Below are 17,666 nucleotides of genomic sequence, written 5' to 3'. Positions count from 1 at the left end.
TATCCCGTGACGGCGGGAAAAATAGTGAAATTCCCAAAATCTTAACACAAAGTTAGATATAACGTACAATGTTCTCCATAAGAATAGCATTAGAAGGCATTTACTGCTGATTTTTGTTTACTTCAATCCAGCTGATCGTGATTTTATCATTAGCAAGTAAGCTTACATTTGGATTACTCATTTGCCAGTCAATTCTGCAATGTAATGTATACTATACATAACTACTATATACTATATAAAACCAACTATATAAAGGGATAACGTTACCTTTAATAATCAAGACTTTTTAGTTATGTCAAAGTTGAAATAAATTGTTTTCAAGATTTAAGAAACGATTCAAGATTAAAAGAAGATCTTCTTTGTTTTTATTTCAAAACATATGTAAAAGATTTAGTCCAATTTTTTTTAATTTACTAACATTTATATTTGAGATTTATTGTAGTGTTTAATCAATATTTTGTATGAAGTGGAATAACCTCAACGGTTACTCTTAGGAAACAATTTGGGAATAGAGATGAAGTAGGTTCGTACAGGTATTTAAACGAACCAAAAATATTTATGTCGTGATTAGTTTCGATAACTGGGTAATGGAACCCTAACTAGCCGCAAAATAGTTAGTAATTAGACGTTGACTAGGCCCTTTTTTGGTAGAATATGTAAATCAATCGCACCTTTAGGAGGATTAACACCACATATACTTACACTAGGCTAATAGTGGTTTTTAATGTTGATCACAAACAAATTTAGGTCCAAGTTCTGTCAATGGGATGCCTTTACTTAAGAATAATTTTGTTAAACCTTTACAAAATGAGCATAGACTTAGAAATAATAACTGGGTAGGGTATCTCAACACACCATTTTTTGCCTTTTCTTATTTGACGAAGACAATTTCCAATACTGTATTTCAATCGGGGAAGCCTTGTTATCAGCATTAACAAAAAAAACCAAAGCTACCTTAATAAACCAATATTTATTCATAAACATGTTTGCTGCCTTTAGCAGTTAAACCTCTGGAATCATTCAAATTCTTTATTGAACATAACGTTATCAACAAAAGCAAACAAAGACAAACAACAAACTGTTTTGTTTTTTTTGCACAAAAGATATGTTGCAGTGGGATATCTAGGCCTATCCTGACATATAGATAATTTGATTCTGAGTTTGTTTAAATATTCCAACAATAATTCCTTTTCCGTTTAAGCTTTTAGGGACTATATCCCTACAAGCCACTAGTTTACATTAAAATACGCAATAAGTATGACTCCGTTTTTTCTGTATGCATATAATTAATTCATGGTAATGTAAAAGTATGCGTAACGAATTTTTCACCTCACTATGATGTTTTTAGCTGTTTTACATACATTTAGCTGGTTTATATTGGTGGCTGAAAGTTACGTTTTGCTGGCAATGCCAGCTGTCATCGTCATATGGGGACCGAGCAGGGGTTTACATCCCTAGGGCCGCAAAATCACTTGTTCGCCTATTTACTTAAAACATTAATGTATATTAAATGCACAAGCTGTATCCATGGCATTGCAATAGACTTGTTTTTTGTCACAGCTACCTAGACAACTATTTATTGTTATTTTTGATTTTGCTGATTCCTCAAAATATTTCACATAAATAAGAGGGACGTTATATTGCAAAACATACTTGGGTGAAAAATAGCGTTCGTACCACGAGCCAAAATGTGTTTGCAGCTCTCGATCGTTTCACGTTCTCGAATTCGTCTCGAACTAAAAACCCGATCTCGAGTCGGCAAAAACTCACTTTCGGCCCTAGATACGAAATATACTATTTTTGTACGTTTGATTTAGAGACCCAAACTTGGTAGGGGTGTCCAAAGAAACGTCTTGGTCTGTAGATGAGTTAGGTATCAAAAGAAAGACTAATCAAAATCCCTTAGGACTCTGCCCCAGAAGCCTTTAAAGATCCCTCCACAGAGCTGTTTACATTTTGGCCATGTGAATAATACTTTTTAATGAAACAGCTGTTCATTTTTAAATTGTATTTCAAACAACACACGTTTATTGGGAGTTACTGAATTCTACCAAATAAGTATTTGCAATGTTATTTTCAGATTTTAAAATTGATTTCCTTCTTTATCATGTCATGTTTTGCAATATAACGTCCCATTACGAAATCAGTGGAAAGTCCTTTTATCACAGCAATTCTTAAATTATTTCTTATTGAACTATCTTTTTTCACTTGCACGGGTTGGTGTCTGCCTTTTTCACCACTTTTGCCTATATTTTATCATATTATACTACACATATCAAATATTTATGTAGAAATATCTGCTCTTATCGTGTCTAATAAAATCCAAACATAGAAACTTTGTATAAAATGGTACCCACCTTGACAAATTATTTGCACCTGCCTATATTACGGACTTTAGCGCACTGGTTTGGTAACATTATTGAAAATAACACGACATTTTGGCTGTAAAAAATGGTACAAAGAGAAAATACTATTTAAGCAGCTACTGTCAATGCGGAGCGAGCGAAGCTCTTTGGGATCAACTTCAATGCAACAAATAGAGAAACATCACTAAATAACGGCTGAACGCATTTCAGCCAAACTTAACAAAATTACTTAGACTAATAGTGAGATGGTTTTTAAACAAACAAATTTCAATTAGATAATGCTAATGCAATTTAAATCGAACTTAAAATTTCCAATATTTAACAAGGAGCGGAGGGATACGGACCTGTGACTACTTTCCTCGGAACCTATTTGTGTTGCCGGCTGATTAGAAACAGCCAATGTTAGAAATCAGGATTTCGAACAGTCTTGCTGTTAATCTGCTGGACAATAGTCAGTGCATTACCAGATTATAAAGTGTTGTGCATGTGCATGTGCTACAGATTTCTGTAAATATTTAAATGATTGTTCCAATTTTTGGCAAGGCTTGTTGATGAACAGGTGCTTGTTTAATGTTTCCTGACATTGTTTTGATATATGTTTTACTTATTGTCCTCATATTTGAACCGATTGTAAAATAAATTCTGATAAAAAATAAGCGATATATCTAACCGCATCGAAATCGATATTTAATCCGATAATACCTCACAGGTTATATTATGTTGAATTACATCGACGGTGCAGTAAGTTATTACACTTAAAACGCAGATTGAACACTGATCTAATTTAGGCATGTGGTAGGTGGTAGGTGAAGGTAGATCGGGGTTTATGAGTATTCGTGACTACATTAAGTGTTTTAAAGTAAGGTTGGATTAGGGAGGTAAAGTGTAGGTTATAGATAGGTGATCGGGTTGTTTATTTGTGTTGCACCATATAATTTTTATCTTTTGGAATATTTGGTTAAACGGGTAAACGATTTGAAAAATGCTTGCGTTATGGTCTTAACAAGTCATCTACAGTATTCTAGCATTGACTTGATATAAAGTCAATGATTCTAGCAAATTACTACATAAAAACCAAATGAAAAGAACATTTTTGGATTTCGACCTTTGACCATAGCAAAACTAACATATAATTTATGAAATGTGAAAAGTTAAATACTATTCTGTAATATTAATAATTGTTCGGCAAATCCTCATTTTAATGGCTCGGTTGAAAATGGAATTTGTATTTTGTGAAACAGTAATTTGGTAACAATCCAGTAATTTCAAAAGTTGATAACAGTAGCCTATCCTATTTAAATACTGTTATTTGATTGCCAAGCCACGGACTATACATACGTCAAGTTACAACCGTAATAAGTAAATAATTAATTACCTGGGCTAGTAGAAGTACACTTTTATCCACGTTATGGATAATTGACTAGGCCTGTCCAGAAGTAGGCTACGAATTTCTAATCATATTATCTACATTGTATATTTAAGACATGTCTTCCCTTCTTATTGTTATTCTGTTTTCACTTAAATCAGCTGAATGCGATGTTTACTTATTACTTATGTTTAGGCCTACATTTCAGCCATCTTATTTTTTGTTCAATAAGTAAGTCTTTTTGAATTTTTTACATTTTTACACATTGAAATATATAATTGATAATTCAGTTCATTTTAGTCTTTTAAAGGTGTTTTACATTTGAGTCTCACATTAAAATAGCCCTAAGCTTTTCGTAGGCCTATGTTTTATCTTTGACTATCAATACAACTTACAGACATTCCATCCCCATGTTAAATTTGTAGCAAGCCTTTTTCATCAAAATCTTCTGTATCCAATGGCCATTATTAAGAACAATATTAAAATGCAGTCTCTAAATCGTCCTAATAATGGTAGAAGACGTACAATCTAGTTACATTACAATAATATCCTCCATCATATCAAGAATACTTGGTATTAACAATCAAAAATTATTTCCAGCAAAGAAAGCTGAGCTTAACCGATTGCAAGGGTTGAAATGAAGACCAATGTTTATGTTGCACAGTTGAATTTAAATGTCAAATTTCCCCTCCTGTTGTTATACTTTAATACTAGTTTTTTTTAATAATTACGTTTTTTTATACTTCAATACTTTAACCGATTGTAAGGGTGAAAAATGAAGCTCAATGTTTTTGTTGTGGGCTACAGTTAAATTTGGATGTTAAATTTCCGTTCTCTTTTTTATACTTTAATGCCCTTTTTGGATGTTAATATCAGATTCCAACTACTGTAATATTTTCCTGGTCAAAACTACCATAATGCACTTCTGGAAGAGGTATCTGAATAACAAGATGTAGTAAAACAAATTTGAATTATTATAATTTTAACCAATAAAACCAGCATTAGTACATCTAATGAGTTTTTATATTTAGTTACTTATACAAATATCAAATCACGTTTTTTCCGCTCAACTGGCTTTCACCTCTTTGAAAGCAACCCTAGTAATAATATGTATTTTAATTTAAGTACCGTACTTTAATTGATTCGGTTATATGTTTACCTCATATAACATTTGAACATGGATTGAAACATTAGATGTCTTTGGAATACTCTGAGAGTGAGAAGCAAAACATAACTTTCAGCAATGTTGCATCGAAATTTACCTCTTTCTTGCCTATTAAATCAAAATTCTAAATTAACAACAGAAAATAAATTGCTTTTATATCAAACCATTCTAAAACCAGTGTGGACGTATGGTATCCAACTGTGGGGGACATCCAGTGAATCCAATTTGAACATCATCCAAAGATTCCAATCTAAAGTTCTTGTTCTTAGACACATTCTTCAGGCACCATGGTTCGTTAACAACGAAGTGCTCCATAGAGACAGTCGAACCCCAACGATCAAAGAATAAATTTCAAGGTTAAGTGCCAAATAAGAAATTAGAGCACCATACCAACTACCTCGCTTTGAATTTGTTGAACAACAGCAACTGTATATATAGATTGAAAAGATGCCATGTTTTGACCTGAGTAGTCGTTTTTAGAGATTTATGGACTTTAAACTTTGTGCCAATATGCAAAGATTGTTTGTTAGCTTTATTGTTGGATAAGGACTAACTACTGTGTTTAAATTTTATCACAATTGCTTATTGTTCTACTTTTTTTGAACGGATTGTAAATTAAATAAAATGATAAAAAAATAATAATAAAAAAAAAAAATAATAATTACCCCTACTGAGTGATTCAGAAATGTAATTGTAAAATTTTTGTCAACATGACTAGAATGTTAATAAAACAGATGTCAGCACGAAATAGTTTGTAAGATAAAAAATTGCAGCATAGGACAACTTATATAGTGTTCTAACCTAAAACATTATTATTGTTTCAATGTAAAAATTCAATTGATACAAAGTAACTACGTTACCAATTTATGTTTGTAAACAAAAATACATTTTTTAATGGTGGCATAAAAACAATTTAAATAATTATTTACAACACAAATTATTTTTAATGTAAAACATTGTTCACCACTCGGAGCAAAAGTATATTATTTATGGTACTTAAATTGTTTTATAGTACGTGGCAGTACAGTATTATTAGTTTATTAGTTGCTTGTTGCACTGTTCTACACACTGATCAAGCGCTACAACTCATTAAGTGGCATCCTGTACACACACTGTTGATATATACTGAATTGTGGCATGGTGCCACTATTTAGAGTGTAAGCTGGCGCGAGAATTGGCAACGTAGCATTAGGAAAGTTATAGTTCCGGCGGACGGCGCGAGGCGCGCTAGCTACCTGTATGGTTTCGTGTTCCACAATTCGGTGTGTACCTGCGCTACTTAAATTCCCATCAACGAGTTCAAAAATACTCAACTGTGGCATGTGATGTTTAAACGACGTAATAATGCTGGAAAACCTCAAAAATGATCGAATTAGCTGTGGCACCCTGAAAAAGGTGCCACAATTTTTGAAGGTGCCACAGTACGGCCGTGTGCCTGTGAAGGATGCCACTATTCGGTGAATACAGACACACTTGTGCAACCTTGTACACACTTGTACAACCTTGTACACACTTGTACAACCTTGTACACACTTGTTCAAGCTTGTACACACTTGTACAACCTTGTACACACTTGTACACCCTTGTACAACCTTGTACAACCTTTTACAAACTTGTACACACTTGTACAAAATTGTACATTCTTGTACATACTTGTACACCCTTGTACACACTTGTACAACCTTGTACAAACCTGTACACCCTTGTACACACTTGTACAAGCTTGTACACACTTGTACAAGCTTGTACACACTTGTACAAGCTTGTACACACTTTAACACCCTTGTACAAACTTGTGCACCCTTGTACACTTTTGTACACCCTTGTACACATTTGTACAACCTTGTACAAACTTGTACACACTTGTACAAACTTGTACACACTTGTACAAACTTGTGTACACTTGTACAACCTTGTACACACTTGTACAACCTTGTACACACTTGTACAACCTTGTACACACTTGTACAACCTCGTACACACTTGTACAACCTTGTACACACTTGTACAACCTTGTACACAATTGTAAAACCTTGTACACACTTGTACAACCTTGTACACACTTGTACACCCTTGTACACACTTGTACAAAATTTTACATTCTTGTACATACTTGTACACCCTTGTACACACTTGTACAACCTTGTACAAACCTGTACACCCTTGTACACACTTGTACACCCTTGTACAAACTTGTGCACCCTTGAACACTTTTGTACACCCTTGTACACATTTGTACAACCTTGTACAAACTTAAACACACTTGTACAAACATATACACACTTGAACAACCTTGTACACAATTGTACAACCTTGTACACACTTGTACAAGCTTGTACACACTTGTACAACCTTGTACACACTTGTACAACCTTGTACACACTTGTACAAGCTTGTACACACTTGTACAACCTTGTACACACTTGTACAACCTTTTACACAATTGTAAAACCTTGTACATACTTGTACATTCTTGTACAAACTTGTACTTACTTGTACAACCTTGTAAAAACTTGTACACACTTGTACAAACTTTTACATCCTTGTATACATTTGTACAAACTTGTACACACTTGTACAACCTTGTACAAACCTGTACACCCTTGTACACACTTGTACAAGATTGTACACGATTGTACACCCTTGTACACACTTGTGCACCCTTCTACACACTTGTACACCCTTGTACACACATGTACAACCTTTTACAAACTTGTACACACTTGTACAAACTTGTACATTCTTGTACATACTTGTACACCCTTGTAAACACTTGTACAAAATTGTACAAACCTGTACACCCTTGTACACACTTGTACAAGCTTGTACACACTTGTACAAGCTTGTACACACTTGTACACCCTTGTACAAACTTGTGCACCCTTGTACACTTTTGTACACCCTTGTATATATTTGTACAAATTTGTACAAACTTGTACACACTTGTACAAACTTGTACACACTTGTACAAACTTGTACACCCTTGTACACACTTGTACAACCTTGTACACACTTGTACAACCTTGTACAAACCTGTACACCCTTGTACACACTTGTACAAGCTTGTACACGATTGTACACTCTTGTACACACTTGTGCAACCTTGTACACACTTGTACAACCTTGTACACACTTGTACAACCTTGTACACACTTGTTCAAGCTTGTACACACTTGTACAACCTTGTACACACTTGTACACCCTTGTACACACTTGTACAACCTTTTACAAACTTGTACACACTTGTACAAAATTGTACATTCTTGTACATACTTGTACACCCTTGTACACACTTGTACAACCTTGTACACCCTTGTACACACTTGTACAACCTTGTACACACTTGTACAACCTCGTACACACTTGTACAACCTTGTACACACTTGTACAACCTTGTACACAATTGTAAAACCTTGTACACACTTTTACAACCTTGTACACACTTGTACAACCTTGTACACACTTGTACAACCTTGTACACACTTGTACAACCTCGTACACACTTGTACAACCTTGTACACACTTGTACAACCTTGTCCACAATTGTAAAACCTTGTACACACTTTTACAACCTTGTACACACTTGTACACCCTTGTACACACTTGTACAAGCTTGTACACACTTGTACAAGCTTGTACACACTTGTACAAGCTTGTACACACTTGTACAAGCTTGTACACACTTGTACAAGCTTGTACACACTTGTACACCCTTGTACAAACTTGTGCACCCTTGAACACTTTTGTACACCCTTGTACACATTTGTACAACCTTGTACAAACTTAAACACACTTGTACAAACATGTACACACTTGAACAACCTTGTACACACTTGTACAAAACTTGTACACACTTGTACAAGCTTGTACACACTTGTACAACCTTGTACACACTTGTACAACCTTGTACACACTTGTACAAGCTTGTACACACTTGTACAACCTTGTACACACTTGTACAACCTTGTACAAACCTGTACACCCTTGTACACACTTGTACAAGCTTGTACACGATTGTACACCCTTGTACACACTTGTGCACCCTTGTACACACTTGTACACCCTTGTACACACTTGTACAACCTTTTACAAACTTGTACACACTTGTACAAACTTGTACATTCTTGTACATACTTGTACACCCTTGTAAACACTTGTACAACCTTGTACAAACCTGTACACCCTTGTACACACTTGTACAAGCTTGTACACACTTGTACAAGCTTGTACACACTTGTACAAGCTTGTACACACTTGTACACCCTTGTACAAACTTGTGCACCCTTGCACACTTTTGTACACCCTTGTATACATTTGTACAAACTTGTACAAACTTGTACACACTTGTACAAACTTGTACACACTTGTACAAACTTGTACACCCTTGTACACACTTGTACAACCTTGTACACACTTGTACAACCTTGTACACACTTGTACAACCTTGTACAAACCTGTACACCCTTGTACACACTTGTACAAGCTTGTACACGATTGTACACTCTTGTACACACTTGTGCAACCTTGTACACACTTGTACAACCTTGTACACACTTGTACAACCTTGTACACACTTGTTCAAGCTTGTACACACTTGTACAACCTTGTACACACTTGTACACTCTTGTACACAATTGTAAAACCTTGTACACACGTGTACAACTTTGTACAAACTTGTACACACTTGTACAACCTTGTACACACTTGTATAACCTTGTACACACTTGTACAACCTCGTACACACTTGTACAACCTTGTACACACTTGTACAACCTTGTACACAATTGTAAAACCTTGTACACACTTGTACAACCTTGTACACACTTGTACACCCTTGTACACACTTGTACAAAATTTTACATTCTTGTACATACTTGTACACCCTTGTACACACTTGTACAACCTTGTACAAACCTGTACACCCTTGTACACACTTGTACAAGCTTGTACACACTTGTACACCCTTGTACAAATTTGTGCACCCTTGAACACTTTTGTACACCCTTGTACACATTTGTACAACCTTGTACAAACTTAAACACACTTGTACAAACATGTACACACTTGAACAACCTTGTACACACTTGTACAACCTTGTACACACTTGTACAAGCTTGTATACACTTGTACAACCTTGTACACACTTGTACAACCTTGTACACACTTGTACAAGCTTGTACACACTTGTACAACCTTGTACACACTTGTACAACCTTTTACACAATTGTAAAACCTTGTACACACTTGTACATTCTTGTACAAACTTGTACTTACTTGTACAACCTTGTACAAACTTGTACAACCTTGTACAAACTTGTACACACTTGTACAAACTTTTACATCCTTGTATACATTTGTACACCCTTGTACACACTTGTGCACCCTTGTACACACTTGTACACCCTTGTACACACATGTACAACCTTTTACAAACTTGTACACACTTGTACAAACTTGTACATTCTTGTACATACTTGTACACCCTTGTAAACACTTGTACAAAATTGTACAAACCTGTACACCCTTGTACACACTTGTACAAGCTTGTACACACTTGTACAAGCTTGTACACACTTGTACACCCTTGTACAAACTTCTGCACCCTTGTACACTTTTGTACACCCTTGTATACATTTGTACAAACTTGTACAAACTTGTACACACTTGTACAAACTTGTACACACTTGTACAAACTTGTACACCCTTGTACACACTTGTACAAACTTGTACACACTTGTACAACCTTGTACAAACCTGTACACCCTTGTACACACTTGTACAAGCTTGTACACGATTGTACACTCTTGTACACACTTGTGCAACCTTGTACACACTTGTACAACCTTGTACACACTTGTACAACCTTGTACACACTTGTTCAAGCTTGTACACACTTGTACAACCTTGTACACACTTGTACACCCTTGTACACACTTGTACAACCTTTTAAAAACTTGTACACACTTGTACAAAATTGTACATTCTTGTACATACTTGTACACCCTTGTACAAACTTGTGCACCCTTGTACACTTTTGTACACCCTTGTACACATTTGTACAACCTTGTACAAACTTGTACACACTTGTACAAACTTGTACACACTTGTACAAACCTGTGTACACTTGTACAACCTTGTACACACTTGTACAACCTTGTACACACTTGTACAACCTTGTACACACTTGTACAACCTCGTACACACTTGTACAACCTTTTACACACTTGTACAACCTTGTACAAAATTGTAAAACCTTGTACACACTTGTACAACCTTGTACACACTTGTACACCCTTGTACACACTTGTACAAAATTTTACATTCTTGTACATACTTGTACACCCTTGGACACACTTGTACAACCTTGTACAAACCTGTACAACCTTGTACACACTTGTACAAGCTTGTACACACTTGTACAAGCTTGTACACACTTGTACAAGCTTGTACACACTTGTACACCCTTGTACAAACTTGTGCACCCTTGAACACTTTTGTACACCCTTGTACACATTTGTACAACCTTGTACAAACTTAACACACTTGTACAAACATGTACACACTTGAACAACCTTGTACACACTTGTACAACCTTGTACACACTTGTACAAGCTTGTACACACTTGTACAACCTTGTACACACTTGTACAACCTTGTACACACTTGTACCAGCTTGTACACACTTGTACAACCTTGTACACACTTGTACAACCTTTTACACAATTGTAAAACCTTGTACACACTTGTACATTCTTGTACAAACTTGTACTTACTTGTACAACCTTGTACAAACTTGTACACACTTGTACAAATTTTTACATCCTTGTATACATTTGTACACCCTTGTACACACTTGTACAACCTTGTACAAACCTGTACACCCTTGTACACACTTGTACAAGCTTGTACACGATTGTACACCCTTGTACACACTTGTGCACCCTTGTACACACTTGTACACCCTTGTACACACATGTACAACCTTTTACAAACTTGTACACACTTGTACAAACTTGTACATTCTTGTACATACTTGTACACCCTTGTAAACACTTGTACAAAATTGTACAAACCTGTACACCCTTGTACACACTTGTACAAGCTTGTACACACTTGTACAAGCTTGTACACACTTGTACACCCTTGTACAAACTTGTGCACCCTTGTACACTTTTGTACACCCTTGTATACATTTGTACAAACTTGTACAAACTTGTACACACTTGTACAAACTTTCACACACTTGTACAAACTTGTACACCCTTGTACTTACTTGTACAACCTTGTACAAACTTGTACACACTTGTACAAACTTTTACATCCTTGTATACATTCGTACACACTTGTACACACTTGTACAACCTTGTACAAACCTGTACACCCTTGTACACACTTGTACAAGCTTGCACACGATTGTACACCCTTGTACACACTTGTGCACCCTTGTACACACTTGTACACCCTTGTACACACATGTACAACCTTTTACAAACTTGTACACACTTGTACAAACTTGTACATTCTTGTACATACTTGTAAACCGCTGTAAACACTTGTACAAAATTGTACAAACCTGTACACCCTTGTACACACTTGTACAAGCTTGTACACACTTGTACAAGCTTGTACACACTTGTACACCCTTGTACAAACTTGTGCACCCTTGTACACTTTTGTACACCCTTGTACACATTTGTACAACCTTGTACAAACTTAAACACACTTGTACAAACATGTACACACTTGAACAACCATGTACACACTTGTACAACCTTGTACACACTTGTACAAGCTTGTACACACTTGTACAACCTTGTACACACTTGTACAACCTTGTACACACTTGTACAACCTTGAACACAATTGTAAAACCTTGTACACACTTGTACAACCTTGTACAAACCTGTACACCCTTGTACACACTTGTACAAGCTTGTACACGATTGTACACTCTTGTACACACTTGTGCAACCTTGTACACACTTGTGCAACCTTGTACACACTTGTACAACCTTGTAAACACTTGTACAACCTTGTACACACTTGTTCAAGCTTGTACACACTTGTACAACATTGTACAAACCTTGTAGAGTGTACAGAGGTGTACAGGTTTGTACTAGGTTGTACAAATGTGTACAAGGATGTACAAGTATGTACAAGAATGTACAATTTTGTACAAGTGTGTACAAGTTTGTAAAAGGTTGTACAAGTGTGTACAAGGGTGAACAAGTGTGTACAAGGTTGTACAAGTGTTTACAAGCTTGTACAAGTGTGTACAAGCTTGTACAAGTGTGTACAAGGGTGTACAAGTGTGTACAAGGTTGTACAAGTTTTTACAAGGTTGTACAAGTGTGTACAAGGTTGTACAAGTGTGTACAAGGTTGTACAAGGTTGTACAATTGTGTACAAGGTTGTACAATTGTGTACAAGGTTGTACAAGTGTGTACAAGGTTGTACAAGTGTGTACAAGGTTGTACAAGTGTGTACAAGGGTGTACAAGTTTGTACAAGTGTGTACAAGGTTGTACAAGTGTGTACAAGGGTGTACAAGTTTGTACAAGTGTGTACAAGTTTGTACAATTGTGTACAAGTTTGTACAAGGTTGTACAAATGTATACAAGGATGCACAAGTGTGTACAAGGGTGTACAATCGTGTACAAGCTTGTACAAGTGTGTACAAGGGTGTACAGGTTTGTACAAGGTTGTACAAGTGTGTACAAGGGTGTACAAATGTGTACAAGGATGTAAAAGTTTGTACAAGTGTGTACAAGTTTGTACAAGGTTGTACAAGTAAGTACAAGTTTGTACAAAAATGTACAAGTGTGTACAAGGTTTTACAATTGTGTAAAAGGTTGTACAAGTGTGTACAAGGTTGTACAAGCGTGTACAAGGTTGTACAAGTGTGTACAAGGTTGTACAAGTGTGTACAAGGTTGTACAAGTGTGTACAAGTTTGTTCAAGTGTGTACAAGTTTGTACAAGGTTGTACAAATGTGTACAAGGGTGTACAAAAGTGTACAAGGGTGCACAAGTTTGTACAAGGGTGTACAAGTGTGTACAAGCTTGTACAAGTGTGTACAAGCTTGTACAAGGGTTTACAGGTTTGTACAAGGTTGTACAAGTGTGTACAAGGGTGTACAAGTATGTACAAGAATGTACAAGTTTGTACAAGTGTGTACAAGGGTGTACAAGTATGTACAAGAATGTACAAGTTTGTACAAGTGTGTACAAGGATGTACAAATGTGTACAAGGATGTAAAAGTTTGTACAAGTGTGTACAAACTTGTACACTTGTACAAGTTTGTACAAGTGTGTACAAGGTTGTACAAATGTGTACAAGGGTGTACAAAAGTGTACAAGGGTGCACAAGTTTGTACAAGGGTGTACAAGTGTGTACAAGCTTGTACAAGTGTGTACAATGGTGTACAGGTTTGTACTAGGTTGTACAAATGTGTACAAGGATGTACAAGTTTGTACAAGAATGTACAAGTTTGTACAAGTGTGTACAAGGGTGTACAAATATGTACAAGAATGTACAAGTTTGTACAAGTGTGTACAAGGGTGTACAAATGTGTACAAGGATGTAAAAGTTTGTACAAGTGTGTACAAGTTTGTAGTAGGTTGTACAAGGTTGTACAAGTGTGTACAAGGTTGTACAAGTGTGTACAAGGTTGTACAAGTGTGTACAAGGTTGTACAAGTGTGTACAAGGTTGTACAAGTGTGTACAAGGTTGTACAAGTGTGTACAAGGGTTTACAAGTGTGTACAAGGGTGTACAATCGTGTACAAGCTTGTACAATCGTGTACAAGCTTGTACAAGTGTGTACAAGGGTTTACAGGTTTGTACAAGGTTGTACAAGTGTGTACAAGGGTGTACAAATGTGTACAAGGATGTAAAAGTTTATACAAGTGTGTACAAGTTTGTACAAGGTTTTTTAAGTGTGTACAATGTTTTACAATTGTGTACAAGGTTGTACAAGTGTGTACAAGGTTGTACAAGTGTGTACAAGGATGTACAAGTGTGTACAAGGTTGTACAAGTGTGTACAAGTTTGTACAAGTGTGTACAAGTTTGTACAAGGTTGTACAAATGTGTACAAGTGTGTACAAAAGTGTACAAGGGTGCACAAGTTTGTACAAGGGTGTACAAGTGTGTACAAGGGTGTTCAGGTTTGTACAAGGTTGTACAAGTGTGTACAAGCTTGAACAAGTGTGTACAAGGTTGTACAAGTGTTTACAAGGTTGTACAAGTGTGTACAAGGTTGCACAAGTGTGTACAAGGTTGCACAAGTGTGTACAAGAGTGTACAATCGTGTACAAGCTTGTACAAGTGTGTACAAGGGTGTACAGGTTTGTACAAGGTTGTACAAAAGTGTACAAGGTTTTACAATTGTGTACAAGGTTGTACAAGTGTGTACAAGGTTGTACAAGTGTGTACAAGGTTGTACAAGTGTGTACAAGCTTGTACAAGTGTGTACAAGGTTGTACAAGTGTGTACATGGTTGTTCAAGTGTGTACATGTTTGTACAAGTGTGTTTAAGTTTGTACAAGGTTGTACAAATGTGTACAAGGGTGTACAAAAGTGTACAAGGGTGCACAAGTTTGTACAAGGGTGTACAAGTGTGTACAAGCTTGTACAAGTGTGTACAATGGTGTACAGGTTTGTACTAGGTTGTACAAATGTGTACAAGGATGTACAAGTATGTACAAGAATGTACAATTTTGTACAAGTGTGTACAAGTTTGTACAAGAATGTACAATTTTGTACAAGTGTGTACAAGTTTGTAAAAGGTTGTACAAGTGTGTACAAGGGTGAACAAGTGTGAACAAGGTTGTACAAGTGTTTACAAGCTTGTACAAGTGTGTACAAGCTTGTACAAGTGTGTACAAGGGTGTACAAGTGTGTACAAGGTTGTACAAGTTTTTACAAGGTTGTACAAGTGTGTACAAGGTTGTACAAGTGTGTAAAAGGTTGTACAAGTGTGTACAAGGTTGTACAAGGTTGTACAAGTGTGTACAAGGTTGTACAAGTGTGTACAAGGGTGTACAAGTTTGTACAAGTGTGTACAAGTTTGTACAATTGTGTACAAGTTTGTACAAGGTTGTACAAATGTATACAAGGGTGCACAAGTGTGTACAAGGGTGTACAATCGTGTACAAGCTTGTACAAGTGTGTACAAGGGTGTACAGGTTTGTACAAGGTTGTACAAGTGTGTACAAGGGTGTACAAATGTGTACAAGGATGTAAAAGTTTGTACAAGTGTGTACAAGTTTGTACAAGGTTGTACAAGTAAGTACAAGTTTGTACAAAAATGTACAAGTGTGTACAAGGTTTTACAATTGTGTAAAAGGTTGTACAAGTGTGTACAAGGTTGTACAAGCGTGTACAAGGTTGTACAAGTGTGTACAAGGTTGTACAAGTGTGTACAAGGTTGTACAAGTGTGTACAAGTTTGTTCAAGTGTGTACAAGTTTGTACAAGGTTGTACAAATGTGTACAAGGGTGTACAAAAGTGTACAAGGGTGCACAAGTTTGTACAAGCGTGTACAAGTGTGTACAAGCTTGTACAAGTGTGTACAAGCTTGTACAAGGGTTTACAGGTTTGTACAAGGTTGTACAAGTGTGTACAAGGGTGTACAAGTATGTACAAGAATGTACAAGTTTGTACAAGTGTGTACAAGGGTGTACAAGTATGTACAAGAATGTACAAGTTTGTACAAGTGTGTACAAGGATGTACAAATGTGTACAAGGATGTAAAAGTTTGTACAAGTGTGTACAAACTTGTACACTTGTACAAGTTTGTACAAGTGTGTACAAGGTTGTACAAATGTGTACAAGGGTGTACAAAAGTGTACAAGGGTGCACAAGTTTGTACAAGGGTGGTACAAGTGTGTACAAGCTTGTACAAGTGTGTACAATGGTGTACAGGTTTGTACTAGGTTGTACAAATGTGTACAAGGATGTACAAATGTGTACAAGGATGTAAAAGTTTGTACAAGTGTGTACAAGTTTGTAGTAGGTTGTACAAGGTTGTACAAGTGTGTACAAGGTTGTACAAGTGTGTACAAGGTTGTACAAGTGTGTACAAGGTTGTACAAGTGTGTACAAGGTTGTACAAGTGTGTACAAGGTTGTACAAGTGTGTACAAGGGTTCACAAGTGTGTACAAGGGTGTACAAGTGTGTACAAGGTTGTACAAGTGTGTACAAGGTTGTACAAGTGTGTACAAGGTTGTACAAGTGTGTACAAGGGTTCACAAGTGTGTACAAGGGTGTACAATCGTGTACAAGCTTGTACAATCGTGTACAAGCTTGTACAAGTGTGTACAAGGGTTTACAGGTTTGTACAAGGTTGTACAAGTGTGTACAAGGGTGTACAAATGTGTACAAGGATGTAAAAGTTTATACAAGTGTGTACAAGTTTGTACAAGGTTGTTTAAGTGTGTACAATGTTTTACGATTGTGTACAAGGTTGTACAAGTGTGTACAAGGTTGTACAAGTGTGTACAAGGATGTACAAGTGTGTACAAGGTTGTACAAGTGTGTACAAGTTTGTACAAGTGTGTACAAGTTTGTACAAGGTTGTACAAATGTGTACAAGGGTGTACAAAAGTGTACAAGGGTGCACAAGTTTGTACAAGGGTGTACAAGTGTGTACAAGGGTGTACAGGTTTGTACAAGGTTGTACAAGTGTGTACAAGCTTGAACAAGTGTGTACAAGGTTGTACAAGTGTTTACAAGGTTGTACAAGTGTGTACAAGGTTGCACAAGTG

The sequence above is a fragment of the Macrosteles quadrilineatus genome, unplaced genomic scaffold, assembly GCF_028750875.1.
Source record: "Macrosteles quadrilineatus isolate MER2022 unplaced genomic scaffold, UCM_ALF_1.0 Scaffold_49__1_contigs__length_876301, whole genome shotgun sequence".
In the NCBI taxonomy this organism is placed as follows: Eukaryota; Metazoa; Arthropoda; class Insecta; order Hemiptera; family Cicadellidae; genus Macrosteles; species Macrosteles quadrilineatus.
This window is presented reverse-complemented; position numbering follows the sequence as displayed.